The following is a 19,124-nucleotide window of genomic DNA, read 5'->3' as shown; positions in this document are numbered from 1 at the left end:
AAATAGCCCATGTCTGAGCACTCCCTATTCCAATATTGATATCGCTACCACGAGTACCAAATGTACTATGTCTGAGCGCTCCTTATTCCGATATTGATATCGCTACCACGAGTACCAAATAGCCCATTTCTGAGCACTCCCTATTCCAATATTGATATCGCTACCACGAGTACCAAATGGACTATGTCTGAGCGCTCCCTATTCCGATATTGATATCGCTACCATGAGTACCAAATGGACTATGTCTGAGCGCTCCTTATTCCGATATTGATATCGCTACCACGAGTACCAAATGGCCCATGTCTGAGCACTCCCTATCCCAATATTGATATCGCTACCACGAGTACCAAATAGCCCATATCTGAGCACTCCCTATTCCAATATTGATATCGCTACCACGAGAACCAAATGGCCCATGTCTGAGCACTCCCTATTCGAATATTGATATCGCTACCACGAGTACCAAATGGACTATGTCTGAGCGCTCCCTTTTCCGATATTGATATCGCTACAACGAGCACCAAATGGCCCATGTCTGAGCGCTCCCTATTCCGATATTGATATCGCTACCACGAGTACCAAATGGCCCATGTCCGAGCATTCCCTATTCCAATATTGATATCGATACCACGAGAACCAAATGGCCCATGTCTGAGCGCTCTCTATTCCGATATTGATATCGCTACCACGAGTACCAAATAGCCCATGTCTGAGCACTCGCTATTCCAATATTGATATCGCTACCACGAGTACCAAATGGACTATGTCTGAGCGCTCCTTATTCCGATATTGATATCGCTACCACGAGTACCAAATAGCCCATTTCTGAGCACTCCCTATTCCAATATTGATATCGCTACCACGAGTACCAAATGGACTATGTCTGAGCGCTCCCTATTCCGATATTGATATCGCTACCATGAGTACCAAATAGCCCATTTCTGAGCACTCCCTATTCGAATATTGATATCGCTACCACGAGTACCAAATGGACTATGTCTGAGCGCTCCTTATTCCGATATTGATATCGCTACCACGAGTACCAAATGGCCCATGTCTGAGCACTCCCTATTCCAATATTGATATCGCTACCACGAGAACCAAATGGCCCATGTCTGAGCGCTCCCTATTCCGATATTGATATCACTACCACGAGTACCAAATGGCCCATGTCTGAGCACTCCCTATTCCAATATTGATATCGCTACCACGAGCACCAAATGGCCCATGTCTGAGCATTCCCTATTCCAATATTGATATCGCTACCACGAGAACCAAATGGCCCATGTCTGAGCGCTCTCTATTCCGATATTGATATCGCTACCACGAGTACCAAATAGCCCATGTCTGAGCACTCCCTATTCCAATATTGATATCGCTACCACGAGTACCAAATGGACTATGCCTGAGCGCTCCCAATTCCGATATTGATATCGCTACCATGAGTACCAAATAGCCCATGTCTGAGCACTCCCTATTCGAATATTGATATCGCTACAACGAGTACCAAATGGACTATGTCTGAGCGCTTCTTATTCCGATATTGATATCGCTACCACGAGTACCAAATGGCCCATGTCTGAGCACTCCCTATTCCAATATTGATATCGCTACCACGAGTACCAAATGGCCCATGTCTGAGCATTCCCTATTCGAATATTGATATCGCTACAACGAGTACCAAATGGACTATGTCTGAGCACTCCTTATTCCGATATTGATATCGCTACCACGAGTACCAAATGGCCCATGTCTGAGCACTCCCTATTCCAATATTGATATCGCTACCACGAGTACCAAATGGCCCATGTCTGAGCATTCCCTATTCCAATATTGATATCGCTACCACGAGAACCAAATGGCCCATGTCTGAGCGCTCTCTATTCCGATATTGATATCGCTACCACGAGTACCAAATAGCCCATGTCTGAGCACTCCCTATTCCAATATTGATATCGCTACCACGAGTACCAAATGGACTATGCCTGAGCGCTCCCTATTCCGATATTGATATCGCTAACATGAGTACCAAATAGCCCATGTCTGAGCACTCCCTATTCGAATATTGATATCGCTACAATGAGTACCAAATGGACTATGTCTGAGCGCTCCTTATTCCGATATTGATATCGCTACCACGAGTACCAAATGGCCCATGTCTGAGCACTCCCTATTCCAATATTGATATCGCTACCACGAGTACCAAATGGCCCATGTCTGAGCATTCCCTATTCGAATATTGATATCGCTACAACGAGTACCAAATGGACTATGTCTGAGCGCTCCTTATTCCGATATTGATATCGCTACCACGAGTACCAAATTGCCCATGTCTGAGCACTCCCTATTCCAATATTGATATCGCTACCACGAGTACCAAATGGCCCATGTCTGAGCATTCCCTATTCCAATATTGATATCGCTACCACGAGAACCAAATGGCCCATGTCTGAGCGCTCTCTATTCCGATATTGATATCGCTACCACGAGTACCAAATAGCCCATGTCTGAGCACTCCCTATTCCAATATTGATATCGCTACCACGAGTACCAAATGGACTATGCCTGAGCGCTCCCTATTCCGATATTGATATCGCTAACATGAGTACCAAATAGCCCATGTCTGAGCACTCCCTATTCGAATATTGATATCGCTACAACGAGTACCAAATGGACTATGTCTGAGCGCTCCTTATTCCGATATTGATATCGCTACCACGAGTACCAAATGGCCCATGTCTGAGCACTCCCTATTCCAATATTGATATAGCTACCACGAGAACCAAATGGCCCATGTCTGAGCGCTCCCTATTCCGATATTGATATCGCTACCACGAGAACCAAATGGCCCATGTCTGAGCATTCCCTATTCCAATATTGATATCGCTACCACGAGAACCGTATGGCCCATGTCTGAGCGCACCCTATTCCGATATTGATATCGCTACCACGAGTACCAAATAGCCCATGTCTGAGCACTCCCTATTCCAATATTGATATCGCTACCACGAGTACCAAATGGACTATGTCTGAGCGCTCCTTATTCCGATATTGATATCGCTACCACGAGTACCAAATAGCCCATTTCTGAGCACTCCCTATTCGAATATTGATATCGCTACCACGAGTACCAAATGGACTATGTCTGGGCGCTCCTTATTCCGATATTGATATCGCTACCACGAGTACCAAATGGCCCATGTCTGAGCACTCCCTATTCCAATATTGATATCGCTACCACGAGAACCAAATGGCCCATGTCTGAGCACTCCCTATTCCAATATTGATATCGCTACCACGAGCACCAAATGGCCCATGTCTGAGCGCTCCCTATTCCGATATTGATATCGCTACCACGAGTACCAAATGGTCCATGTCTGAGCATTCCCTATTCCAATATTGATATCGCTACCACGAGAACCAAATGGCCCATGTCTGAGCGCTCTCTATTCCGATATTGATATCGCTACCACGAGTACCAATTAGCCCATGTCTGAGCACTCCCTATTCCAATATTGATATCGCTACCACGAGTACCAAATGCACTATGCCTGAGCGCTCCCTATTACGATATTGATATCGCTACCATGAGTACCAAATAGCCCATGTCTGAGCACTCCCTATTCGAATATTGATATCGCTACAACGAGTACCAAATGGACTATGTCTGAGCGCTCCTTATTCCGATATTGATATCGCTACCACGAGTACCAAATGGCCCATGTCTGAGCACTCCCTATTCCAATATTGATATAGCTACCACTAGAACCAAATGGCCCATGTCTGAGCGCTCCCTATTCCGATATTGATATCGCTACCACGAGAACCAAATGGCCCATGTCTGAGCATTCCCTATTCCAATATTGATATCGCTACCACGAGAACCGTATGGCCCATGTCTGAGCGCACCCTATTCCGATATTGATATCGCTACCACGAGTACCAAATAGCCCATGTCTGAGCACTCCCTATTCCAATATTGATATCGCTACCACGAGTACCAAATGGACTATGTCTGAGCGCTCCTTATTCCGATATTGATATCGCTACCACGAGTACCAAATAGCCCATTTCTGAGCACTCCCTATTCCAATATTGATATCGCTACCACGAGTACCAAATGGACTATGTCTGAGCGCTCCCTATTCCGATATTGATATCGCTACCATGAGTACCAAATAGCCCATGTCTGAGCACTCCCTATCCCAATATTGATATCGCTACCACGAGAACCAAATAGACTATGTCTGAGCGCTCCTTATTCTGATATTGATATCGCTACCACGAGTACCAAATAGCCCATTTCTGAGCACTCCCTATTCCAATATTGATATCGCTACCACGAAAACCAAATGGCCCATGTCTGAGCACTCCCTATTCGAATATTGATATCGCTACTACGAGTACCAAATGGACTATGTCTGAGCGCTCCCTTTTCCGATATTGATATCGCTACCACGAGTACCAAAAGGCCCATGTCTGAGCACTACCTATTCGAATATTGATATCGCTACCACGGGAACCAAATGGCCCATGTCTGAGCACTCCCTATTCGAATATTGATATCGCTACCACGAGTACCAAATGGACTATGTCTGAGCGCTCCCTATTACGATATTGATATCGCTACCATGAGTACCAAATAGCCCATGTCTGAGCACTCCCTATTCGAATATTGATATCGCTACCACGAGAACCAAATGGACTATGTCTGGGCGCTCCCTATTCCAATATTGATATCGCTACCACGAGTACCAAATGGACTATGTCTGAGCGCTCCTTATTCCGATATTGATATCGCTACCACGAGTACCAAATGGCCCATGTCTGAGCACTCCCTATTCCAATATTGATATCGCTACCACGAGAACCAAATGGACTATGTCTGGGCGCTCCCTATTCCAATATTGATATCGCTACCACGAGCACCAAATGGACTATGTCTGAGCGCTCCCTATTCCGATATTGATATCTCTACCATAATTACCAAATAGCCCATGTCTGAGCACTCCCTATTCGAATATTGATATCGCTACAACGAGTACCAAATGGCCCATGTCTGAGCATTCCCTATTCCAATATTGATATCGCTACCACGAGAACCAAATGGCCCATGTCTGAGCGCTCTCTATTCCGATATTGATATCGCTACCACGAGTACCAAATAGCCCATGTCTGAGCACTCCCTATTCCAATATTGATATCGCTACCACGAGTACCAAATGGACTATGCCTGAGCGCTCCCTATTACGATATTGATATCGCTACCATGAGTACCAAATAGCCCATGTCTGAGCACTCCCTATTCGAATATTGATATCGCTACAACGAGTACCAAATGGACTATGTCTGAGCGCTCCTTATTCCGATATTGATATCGCTACCACGAGTACCAAATGGCCCATGTCTGAGCACTCCCTATTCCAATATTGATATAGCTACCACTAGAACCAAATGGCCCATGTCTGAGCGCTCCCTATTCCGATATTGATATCGCTACCACGAGAACCAAATGGCCCATGTCTGAGCATTCCCTATTCCAATATTGATATCGCTACCACGAGAACCGTATGGCCCATGTCTGAGCGCACCCTATTCCGATATTGATATCGCTACCACGAGTACCAAATAGCCCATGTCTGAGCACTCCCTATTCCAATATTGATATCGCTACCACGAGTACCAAATGGACTATGTCTGAGCGCTCCTTATTCCGATATTGATATCGCTACCACGAGTACCAAATAGCCCATTTCTGAGCACTCCCTATTCCAATATTGATATCGCTACCACGAGTACCAAATGGACTATGTCTGAGCGCTCCCTATTCCGATATTGATATCGCTACCATGAGTACCAAAATGCCCATGTCTGAGCACTCCCTATCCCAATATTGATATCGCTACCACGAGAACCAAATAGACTATGTCTGAGCGCTCCTTATTCTGATATTGATATCGCTACCACGAGTACCAAATAGCCCATTTCTGAGCACTCCCTATTCCAATATTGATATCGCTACCACGAAAACCAAATGGCCCATGTCTGAGCACTCCCTATTCGAATATTGATATCGCTACTACGAGTACCAAAAGGCCCATGTCTGAGCACTACCTATTCGAATATTGATATCGCTACCACGGGAACCAAATGGCCCATGTCTGAGCACTCCCTATTCGAATATTGATATCGCTACCACGAGTACCAAATGGACTATGTCTGAGCGCTCCTTATTCCGGTATTGATATCAATACCACGAGTACCAAATGGCCCATGTCTGAGCACTCCCTATTCGAATATTGATATCGCTACCACGAGTACCAAATGGACTATGTCTGAGCGCTCCTTATTCCGATATTGATATCGCTACCACGAGTACCAAATAGCCAATTTCTGAGCACTCCCTATTCCAATATTGATATCGCTACCACGAGAACCAAATGGACTATGTCTGGGCGCTCCCTATTCCAATATTGATATCGCTACCACGAGCACCAAATGGACTATGTCTGAGCGCTCCCTATTCCGATATTGATATCTCTACCATAATTACCAAATAGCCCATGTCTGAGCACTCCCTATTCGAATATTGATATCGCTACAACGAGTACCAAATGGACTATGTCTAAACGTTCCTTATTCCGATATTGATATCGCTACCACGAGTACCAAATGGCCCATGTCTGAGCACTCCCTATTCCAATATTGATATCGCTACCACGAGAACCAAATGGACTATGTCTGAGCGCTCCCTATTCCGATATTGATATCGCTACCACGAGTACCAAATAGCCCATTTCTGAGCACTCCCTATTCCAATATTGAAATCGCTACCACGAGAACCAAATGGACTATGTCTGGGCGCTCCCTATTCCAATATTGATATCGCTACCACGAGCACCAAATGGACTATGTCTGAGCGCTCTCTATTCCAATATTGATATCGCTACCATGAGTACCAAATAGCCCATGTCTGAGCACTCCCTATTCGAATATTGATATCGCTACAACGAGTACCAAATGGACTATGTCTGAGCGTTCCTTATTCCGATATTAATATCGCTACCACGAGTACCAAATGGCCCATGTCTGAGCACTCCCTATTCCAATATTGATATCGCTACCACGAGAACCATATGGCCCATGTCTGAGCGCTCCCTATTCCGTTATTGATATCGCTACCACGAATACCAAATAGCCCATGTCTGAGCACTCCCTATACCAATATTGATATCGCTACCACGAGTACCAAATGGACTATGTCTGAGCGCTCCTTATTCCGATATTGATATCGCTACCACGAGTAACAAATAGCCCATTTCTGAGCACTCCCTATTCCAATATTGATATCGCTACCACGAGTACCAAATGGCCCATGTCTGAGCACTCCCTATTCCAATATTGATATCGCTACCACGAGCACCAAATGATCCATGTCTGAGCGCTCCCTATTCCGATATTGATATCGCTACCACGAGTACCAAATGGCCCATGTCTGAGCACTCCCTATTCCAATATTGATATCGCTACCACGAGCACCAAATGGCCCATGTCTGAGCGCTCCCTATTCCGATATTGATATCGCTACCACGAGTACCAAATGGCCCATGTCTGAGCATTCCCTATTCCAATATTGATATCGCTACCACGAGAACCAAATGGCCCATGTCTGAGCGCTCTCTATTCCGATATTGATATCGCTACCACGAGTACCAAATAGCCCATGTCTGAGCACTCCCTATTCCAATATTGATATCGCTACCACGAGTACCAAATGGACTATGCCTGAGCGCTCCCTATTCCGATATTGATATAGCTACCATGAGTACCAAATAGCCCATGTCTGAGCACTCCCTATTCGAATATTGATATCGCTACAACGAGTACCAAATGGACTATGTCTGAGCGCTCCTTATTCCGATATTGATATCGCTACCACGAGTACCAAATGGCTCATGTCTGAGCACTCCCTATTCTAATATTGATATAGCTACCACGAGAACCAAATGGCCCATGTCTGAGCGCTCCCTATTCCGATATTGATATCGCTACCACGAGAACCAAATGGCCCATGTCTGAGCATTCCCTATTCCAATATTGATATCGCTACCACGAGAACCGTATGGCCCATGTCTGAGCGCACCCTATTCCGATATTGATATCGCTACCACGAGTACCAAATAGCCCATGTCTGAGCACTCCCTATTCCAATATTGATATCGCTACCACGAGTACCAAATGGACTATGTCTGAGCGCTCCTTATTCCGATATTGATATCGCTACCACGAGTACCAAATAGCCCATTTCTGAAAACTCCCTATTCCAATATTGATATCGCTACCACGAGTACCAAATGGACTATGTCTGAGCGCTCCCTATTCCGATATTGATATCGCTACCATGAGTACCAAATAGCCCATGTCTGAGCACTCCCTATCCCAATATTGATATCGCTACCACGAGAACCAAATAGACTATGTCTGAGCGCTCCTTATTCTGATATTGATATCACTACCACGAGTACCAAATAGCCCATTTCTGAGCACTCCCTATTCCAATATTGATATCGCTACCACGAAAACCAAATGGCCCATGTCTGAGCACTCCCTATTCGAATATTGATATCGCTACCACGAGTACCAAATGGACTATGTCTGAGCGCTCCCTTTTCCGATATTGATATCACTACCACGAGTACCAAAAGGCCCATGTCTGAGCACTACCTATTCGAATATTGATATCGCTACCACGGGAACCAAATGGCCCATGTCTGAGCACTCCCTATTCGAATATTGATATCGCTACCACGAGTACCAAATGGACTATGTCTGAGCGCTCCTTATTCCGATATTGATATCAATACCACGAGTACCAAATGGCCCATGTCTGAGCACTCCCTATTCGAATATTGATATCGCTACCACGAGTACCAAATGGACTATGTCTGGGCGCTCCTTATTCCGATATTGATATCGCTACCACGAGTACCAAATGGCCCATGTCTGAGCACTCCCTATTCCAATATTGATATCGCTACCACGAGAACCAAATGGCCCATGTCTGAGCGCTCCCTATTCCGATATTGATATCGCTACCACGAGTACCAAATGGCCCATGTCTGAGCACTCCCTATTCCAATATTGATATCGCTACCACGAGCACCAAATGGCCCATGTCTGAGCGCTCCCTATTCCGATATTGATATCGCTACCACGAGTACCAAATGGCCCATGTCTGAGCACTCCCTATTCCAATATTGATATCGCTACCACGAGCACCAAATGGCCCATGTCTGAGCGCTCCCTATTCCGATATTGATATCGCTACCACGAGTACCAAATGGCCCATGTCTGAGCATTCCCTATTCCAATATTGATATCGCTACCACGAGAACCAAATGGCCCATGTCTGAGCGCTCTCTATTCCGATATTGATATCGCTACTACGAGTACCAAATGGACTATGTCTGAGCGCTCCCTTTTCCGATATTGATATCGCTACCACGAGTACCAAAAGGCCCATGTCTGAGCACTACCTATTCGAATATTGATATCGCTACCACGGGAACCAAATGGCCCATGTCTGAGCACTCCCTATTCGAATATTGATATCGCTACCACGAGTACCAAATGGACTATGTCTGAGCGCTCCTTATTCCGGTATTGATATCAATACCACGAGTACCAAATGGCCCATGTCTGAGCACTCCCTATTCGAATATTGATATCGCTACCACGAGTACCAAATGGACTATGTCTGAGCGCTATTTATTCCGATATTGATATCGCTACCACGAGTACCAAATAGCCCATTTCTGAGCACTCCCTATTCCAATATTGATATCGCTACCACGAGAACCAAATGGACTATGTCTGGGCGCTCCCTATTCCAATATTGATATCGCTACCACGAGCACCAAATGGACTATGTCTGAGCGCTCCCTATTCCGATATTGATATCTCTACCATAAGTACCAAATAGCCCATGTCTGAGCACTCCCTATTCGAATATTGATATCGCTACAACGAGTACCAAATGGACTATGTCTGAGCGTTCCTTATTCCGATATTGATATCGCTACCACGAGTACCAAATGGCCCATGTCTGAGCACTCCCTATTCCAATATTGATATCGCTACCACGAGATCCAAATGGACTATGTCTGAGCGCTCCCTATTCCGATATTGATATCGCTACCACGAGTACCAAATAGCCCATTTCTGAGCACTCCCTATTCCAATATTGATATCGCTACCACGAGAACCAAATGGACTATGTCTGGGCGCTCCCTATTCCAATATTGATATCGCTACCACGAGCACCAAATGGACTATGTCTGAGCGCTCTCTATTCCAATATTGATATCGCTACCATGAGTACCAAATAGCCCATGTCTGAGCACTCCCTATTCGAATATTGATATCGCTACAACGAGTACCAAATGGCCCATGTCTGAGCACTCCCTATTCCAATATTGATATCGCTACCACGAGTACCAAATGGCCCATGTCTGAGCACTCCCTATTCCAATATTGATATCGCTACCACGAGAACCATATGGCCCATGTCTGAGCGCTCCCTATTCCGTTATTGATATCGCTACCACGAGTACCAAATAGCCCATGTCTGAGCACTCCCTATTCCAATATTGATATCGCTACCACGAGTACCAAATGGACTATGTCTGAGCGCTCCTTATTCCGATATTGATATCGCTACCACGAGTAACAAATAGCCCATTTCTGAGCACTCCCTATTCCAATATTGATATCGCTACCACGAGCACCAAATGGACTATGTCTGAGCGCTCCCTATTCCGATATTGATATCGCTACCATGAGTACCAAATAGCCCATGTCTGAGCACTCCCTTTTCGAATATTGATATCGCTACAACGAGTACCAAATGGACTATGTCTGAGCGTTCCTTATTCCGATATTGATATCGCTACCACGAGTACCAAATGGCCCATGTCTGAGCACTCCCTATTCCAATATTGATATCGCTACCACGAGAACCATATGGCCCATGTCTGAGCGCTCCCTATTCCGATATTGATATCGCTACCACGAGTACCAAATAGCCCATGTCTGAGAACTCCCTATTCCAATATTGATATCGCTACCACGAGTACCAAATGGACTATGTCTGAGCGCTCCTTATTCCGATATTGATATCGCTACCACGAGTAACAAATAGCCCATTTCTGAGCACTCCCTATTCCAATATTGATATCGCTACCACGAGTACCAAATGGACTATGTCTGAGAGCTCCCTATTCCGATATTGATATCGCTACCATGAGTACCAAATAGCCCATGTCTGAGCACTCCCTATTCGAATATTGATATCACTACCACGAGAACCAAATGGACTTTGTCTGAGCGCTCCCTTTTCCGATATTGATATCGCTACCACGAGAACCAAATGGCCCATGTCTGAGCACTCCCTATTCGAATATTGATATCGCTACCACGAGTAACAAATGGACTATGTCTGAGCGCTCGTTATTCCGATATTGATATCAATACCACGAGTACCAAATGGCTCATGTCTGAGCACTCCCTATTCGAATATTTATATCGCTACCACGAGTACCAAATGGACTATGTCTGAGCGCTGATTATTCCGATTTTTATTTAGCTACCACGAGTACCAAATAGCCCATTTCTGAGCACTCCCTATTCCAATATTGATATCGCTACCACGAGAACCAAATGGACTATGTCTGAGCGCTCCCTATTCTGATATTGATATCGCTACCACGAGTACCAAATAGCCCATGTCTGATCACTCCCTATTCCAATATGGATATCGCTACCACGAGAACCAAATGGACTATGTCTGAGCGCTCCTTATTCCGATATTGATATCGCTACCACGAGTACCAAATAGCCCATTTCTGAGCACTCCCTATTACAATTGTGATATCGCTACCACGAGAACCAAATGGACTATGTCTGAGCGCTCCCTATTCCGATATTGATATCGCTACCACGAGTACCAAATTGCCCATTTCCTAGCACTCCCTATTCCAATATTGATATCGCTACCACGAGAACCAAATGGACTATATCTGAGCGCTTCCTATTCCAATATTGATATCGCTACCACGAGAACCAAATAGACTATGTCTGAGCGCTCCTTATTCCGATATTGATATCGCTACCACGAGTACCAAAAAGCCCATTTCTGAGCACTCCCTTTTCGAATATTGATATCGCTACGAGTACCAAATGGACTATGTCTGAGCGTTCCTTATTCCGATATTGATATCGCTACCACGAGTACCAAATGGCCCATGTCTGAGCACTCCCTATTCCAATATTGATATCGCTACCACGAGAACCATATGGCCCATGTCTGAGCGCTCCCTATTCCGATATTGATATCGCTACCACGAGTACCAAATAGCCCATGTCTGAGAACTCCCTATTCCAATATTGATATCGCTACCACGAGTACCAAATGGACTATGTCTGAGCGCTCCTTATTCCGATATTGATATCGCTACCACGAGTAACAAATAGCCCATTTCTGAGCACTCCCTATTCCAATATTGATATCCCTACCACGAGCACCAAATGGACTATGTCTGAGCGCTCCTTATTCCGATATTGATATCGCTACCACGAGTACCAAATGGCCCATGTCCGAGCACTCCCTATTCCAATATTGATATCGCTACCACGAGAACCAAATAGACTATGTATGAGCGCTCCTTATTCCGATATTGATATCGCTACCACGAGTACCAAATAGCCCATTTCTGAGCACTGCCTATTCCAATATTGATATCGCTACCACGAGAACCATATGGCCCATGTCTGAGCGCTCCCTATTCCGATATTGATATCGCTACCACGAGTACCAAATAGCCCATGTCTGAGCGCTCTCTATTCCGATATTGATATCGCTACCACGAGTACCAAAAAGCCCATGTCTGAGCACTCCCTATTCCAATATTGATATCGCTACCACGAGTACCAAATGGACTATGCCTGAGCGCTCCCTATTCCGATATTGATATCGCTAACATGAGTACCAAATAGCCCATGTCTGAGCACTCCCTATTCGAATATTGATATCGCTACAACGAGTACCAAATGGACTATGTCTGAGCGCTCCTTATTCCGATATTGATATCGCTACCACGAGTACCAAATGGCCCATGTCTGAGCACTCCCTATTCCAATATTGATATAGCTACCACGAGAACCAAATGGCCCATGTCTGAGCGCTCCCTATTCCGATATTGATATCGCTACCACGAGAACCAAATGGCCCATGTCTGAGCATTCCCTATTCCAATATTGATATCGCTACCACGAGAACCGTATGGCCCATGTCTGAGCGCACCCTATTCCGATATTGATATCGCTACCACGAGTACCAAATAGCCCATGTCTGAGCACTCCCTATTCCAATATTGATATCGCTACCACGAGTACCAAATGGACTATGTCTGAGCGCTCCTTTGTCCGATATTGATATCGCTACCACGAGTACCAAATAGCCCATTTCTGAGCACGCCCTATTCCAATATTGATATCGCTACCACGAGTACCAAATGGACTATGTCTGAGCGCTCCCTATTCCGATATTGATATCGCTACCATGAGTACCAAATAGCCCATGTCTGAGCACTCCCTATCCCAATATTGATATCGCTACCACGAGAACCAAATAGACTATGTCTGAGCGCTCCTTATTCTGATATTGATATCGCTACCACGAGTACCAAATAGCCCATTTCTGAGCACTCCCTATTCCAATATTGATATCGCTACCACGAAAACCAAATGGCCCATGTCTGAGCACTCCCTATTCGAATATTGATATCGCTACAACGAGTACCAAATGGACTATGTCTGAGCGCTCCCTTTTCCGATATTGATATCACTACCACGAGTACCAAAAGGCCCATGTCTGAGCACTACCTATTCGAATATTGATATCGCTACCACGGGAACCAAATGGCCCATGTCTGAGCACTCCCTATTCGAATATTGATATCGCTACCACGAGTACCAAATGGACTATGTCTGAGCGCTCCTTATTCCGATATTGATATCAATACCACGAGTACCAAATGGCCCATGTCTGAGCACTCCCTATTCGAATATTGATATCGCTACCACGAGTACCAAATGGACTATGTCTGGGCGCTCCCTATTCCGATATTGATATCGCTACCACGAGTACCAAATGGCCCATGTCTGAGCACTCCCTATTCCAATATTGATATCGCTACCACGAGAACCAAATGGCCCATGTCTGAGCGCTCCCTATTCCGATATTGATATCGCTACCACGAGTACCAAATGGCCCATGTCTGAGCACTCCCTATTCCAATATTGATATCGCTACCACGAGCACCAAATGGCCCATGTCTGAGCGCTCCCTATTCCGATATTGATATCGCTACCACGAGTACCAAATGGCCCATGTCTGAGCATTCCCTATTCCAATATTGATATCGCTACCACGAGAACCAAATGGCCCATGTCTGAGCGCTCTCTATTCCGATATTGATATCGCTACCACGAGTACCAAATAGCCCATGTCTGAGCACTCCCTATTCCAATATTGATATCGCTACCACGAGTACCAAATGGACTATGCCTGAGCGCTCCCTATTCCGATATTGATATCGCTACCATGAGTACCAAATAGCCCATGTCTGAGCACTCCCTATTCGAATATTGATATCGCTACAACGAGTACCAAATGGACTATGTCTGAGCGCTCCTTATTCCGATATTGATATCGCTACCACGAGTACCAAATGGCCCATGTCTGAGCACTCCCTATTCCAATATTGATATAGCTACCACTAGAACCAAATGGCCCATGTCTGAGCGCTCCCTATTCCGATATTGATATCGCTACCACGAGAACCACATGGCCCATGTCTGAGCATTCCCTATTCCAATATTGATATCGCTACCACGAGAACCGTATGGCCCATGTCTGAGCGCACCCTATTCCGATATTGATATCGCTACCACGAGTACCAAATAGCCCATGTCTGAGCACTCCCTATTCCAATATTGATTACGCTACCACGAGTACCAAATGGACTATGTCTGAGCGCTCCTTATTCCGATATCGCTACCACGAGTACCAAATAGCCCATTTCTGAGCACTCCCTATTCCAATATTGATATCGCTACCACGAGTACCAAATGGACTATGTCTGAGCGCTCCCTATTCCGATATTGATATCGCTACCATGAGTACCAAATAGCCCATGTCTGAGCACTCCCTATCCCAATATTGATATCGCTACCACGAGAACCAAATAGACTATGTCTGAGCGCTCCTTATTCTGATATTGATATCGCTACCACGAGTACCAAATAGCCCATTTCTGAGCACTCCCTATTCCAATATTGATATCGCTACTACGAAAACCAAATGGCCCATGTCTGAGCACTCCCTATTCGAATATTGATATCGCTACTACGAGTACCAAATGGACTATGTCTGAGCGCTCCCTTTTCCGATTTTGATATCGCTACCACGAGTACCAAAAGGCCCATGTCTGAGCACTACCTATTCGAATATTGATATCAATACCACGAGTACCAAATGGCCCATGTCTGAGCACTCCCTATTCGAATATTGATATCGCTACCACGAGTACCAAATGGACTATGTCTGAGCGCTCCTTATTCCGATATTGATATCGCTACCACGAGTACCAAATAGCCCATTTCTGAGCACTCCCTATTCCAATATTGATATCGCTACCACGAGAACCAAATGGACTATGTCTGGGCGCTCCCTATTCCAATATTGATATCGCTACCACGAGCACCAAATGGACTATGTCTGAGCGCTCCCTATTCCAATATTGATATCTCTACCATAAGTACCAAATAGCCCATGTCTGAGCACTCCCTATTCGAATATTGATATCGCTACAACGAGTACCAAATGGACTATGTCTGAGCGCTCCCTATTCCGATATTGATATCGCTACCACGAGTACCAAATAGCCCATTTCTGAGCACTCCCTATTCCAATATTGATATCGCTACCACGAGAACCAAATGGACTATGTCTGGGCGCTCCCTATTCCAATATTGATATCGCTACCACGAGCACCAAATGGACTATGTCTGAGCGCTCTCTATTCCAATATTGATATCGCTACCATGAGTACCAAATAGCCCATGTCTGAGCACTCCCTATTCGAATATTGATATCGCTACAACGAGTACCAAATGGACTATGTCTGAGCGTTCCTTATTCCGATATTAATATCGCTACCACGAGTACCAAATGGCCCATGTCTGAGCACTCCCTATTCCAATATTGATATCGCTACCACGAGAACCATATGGCCCATGTCTGAGCGCTCCCTATTCCGTTATTGATATCGCTACCACGAGTACCAAATAGCCCATGTCTGAGCACTCCCTATTCCAATATTGATATCGCTACCACGAGTACCAAATGGACTATGTCTGAGCGCTCCTTATTCCGATATTGATATCGCTACCACGAGTAACAAATAGCCCATTTCTGAGCACTCCCTATTCCAATATTGATATCGCTACCACGAGTACCAATAGGCCCATGTCTGAGCACTCCCTATTCCAATATTGATATCGCTACCACGAGCACCAAATGGCCCATGTCTGAGCGCTCCCTATTCCGATATTGATATCGCTACCACGAGTACCAAATGGCCCATGTCTGAGCACTCCCTATTCCAATATTGATATCGCTACCACGAGTACCAAATGGACTATGTCTGAGCGCTCCTTATTCCGGTATTGATATCAATACCACGAGTACCAAATGGCCCATGTCTGAGCACTCCCTATTCGAATATTGATATCGCTACCACGAGTACCAAATGGACTATGTCTGAGCGCTCCTTATTCCGATATTGATATCGCTACCACGAGTACCAAATAGCCCATTTCTGAGCACTCCCTATTCGAATATTGATATCGCTACCACGGGAACCAAATGGCCCATGTCTGAGCACTCCCTATTCCAATATTGATATCGCTACCACGAGCACCAAATGGCCCATGTCTGAGCGCTCCCTATTCCGATATTGATATCGCTACCACGAGTACCAAATGGCCCATGTCTGAGCATTCCCTATTCCAATATTGATATCGCTACCACGAGAACCAAATGGCCCATGTCTGATCGCTCTCTATTCCGATATTGATATCGCTACCATGAGTACCAAATAGCCCATGTCTGAGCACTCCCTATTCCAATATTGATATCGCTACCACGAGTACCAAATGGACTATGCCTGAGCGCTCCCTATTCCGATATTGATATCGCTACCATGAGTACCAAATAGCCCATGTCTGAGCACTCCCTATTCGAATATTGATATCGCTACAACGAGTACCAAATGGACTATGTCTGAGCGCTCCTTATTCCGATATTGATATCGCTACCACGAGTACCAAATGGCTCATGTCTGAGCATTCCCTATTCCAATATTGATATCGCTACCACGAGAACCGTATGGCCCATGTCTGAGCGCACCCTATTCCGATATTGATATCGCTACCACGAGTACCAAATAGCCCATGTCTGAGCACTCCCTATTCCAATATTGATATCGCTACCACGAGTACCAAATGGACTATGTCTGAGCGCTCCTTATTCCGATATTGATATCGCTACCACGAGTACCAAATAGCCCATTTCTGAAAACTCCCTATTCCAATATTGATATCGCTACCACGAGTACCAAATGGACTATGTCTGAGCGCTCCCTATTCCGATATTGATATCGCTACCATGAGTACCAAATAGCCCATGTCTGAGCACTCCCTATCCCAATATTGATATCGCTACCACGAGAACCAAATAGACTATGTCTGAGCGCTCCTTATTCTGATATTGATATCACTACCACGAGTACCAAATAGGCCATTTCTGAGCACTCCCTATTCCAATATTGATATCGCTACCACCAAAACCAAATGGCCCATGTCTGAGCACTCCCTATTCGAATATTGATATCGCTACCACGAGTACCAAATGGACTATGTCTGAGCGCTCCCTTTTCCGATATTGATATCACTACCACGAGTACCAAAAGGCCCATGTCTGAGCACTACCTATTCGATTATTGATATCGCTACCACGGGAACCAAATGGCTCATGTCTGAGCACTCCCTATTCGAATATTGATATCGCTACCACGAGTACCAAATGGACTATGTCTGAGCGCTCCTTATTCCGATATTGATATCAATACCACGAGTACCAAATGGCCCATGTCTGAGCACTCCCTATTCGAATATTGATATCGCTACCACGAGTACCAAATGGACTATGTCTGGGCGCTCCTTATTCCGATATTGATATCGCTACCACGAGTACCAAATGGCCCATGTCTGAGCACTCCCTATTCCAATATTGATATCGCTACCACGAGAACCAAATGGCCCATGTCTGAGCGCTCGCTATTCCGATATTGATATCGCTACCACGAGTACCAAATGGCCCATGTCTGAGCACTCCCTATTCCAATATTGATATCGCTACCACGAGCACCAAATGGCCCATGTCTGAGCGCTCCCTATTCCGATATTGATATCGCTACCACGAGTACCAAATGGCCCATGTCTGAGCACTCCCTATTCCAATATTGATATCGCTACCACGAGCACCAAATGGCCCATGTCTGAGAGCTCCATATTCCGATATTGATATCGCTACCACGAGTACCAAATGGCCCATGTCTGAGCATTCCCTATTCCAATATTGATATCGCTACCACGAGAACCAAATGGCCCATGTCTGAGCGCTCTCTATTCCGATATTGATATCGCTACTACGAGTACCAAATGGACTATGTCTGAGCGCTCCCTTTTCCGATATTGATATCGCTACCACGAGTACCAAAAGGCCCATGTCTGAGCACTACCTATTCGAATATTGATATCGCTACCACGGGAACCAAATGGCCCATGTCTGAGCACTCCCTATTCGAATATTGATATCGCTACCACGAGTACCAAATGGACTATGTCTGAGCGCTCCTTATTCCGGTATTGATATCAATACCACGAGTACCAAATGGCCCATGTCTGAGCACTCCCTATTCGAATATTGATATCGCTACCAC

The sequence above is a fragment of the Leiobunum rupestre genome, chromosome 2 (assembly GCF_980474605.1).
Source record: "Leiobunum rupestre chromosome 2, qqLeiRupe1.1.hap1, whole genome shotgun sequence".
In the NCBI taxonomy this organism is placed as follows: Eukaryota; Metazoa; Arthropoda; class Arachnida; order Opiliones; family Sclerosomatidae; genus Leiobunum; species Leiobunum rupestre.
This window is presented reverse-complemented; position numbering follows the sequence as displayed.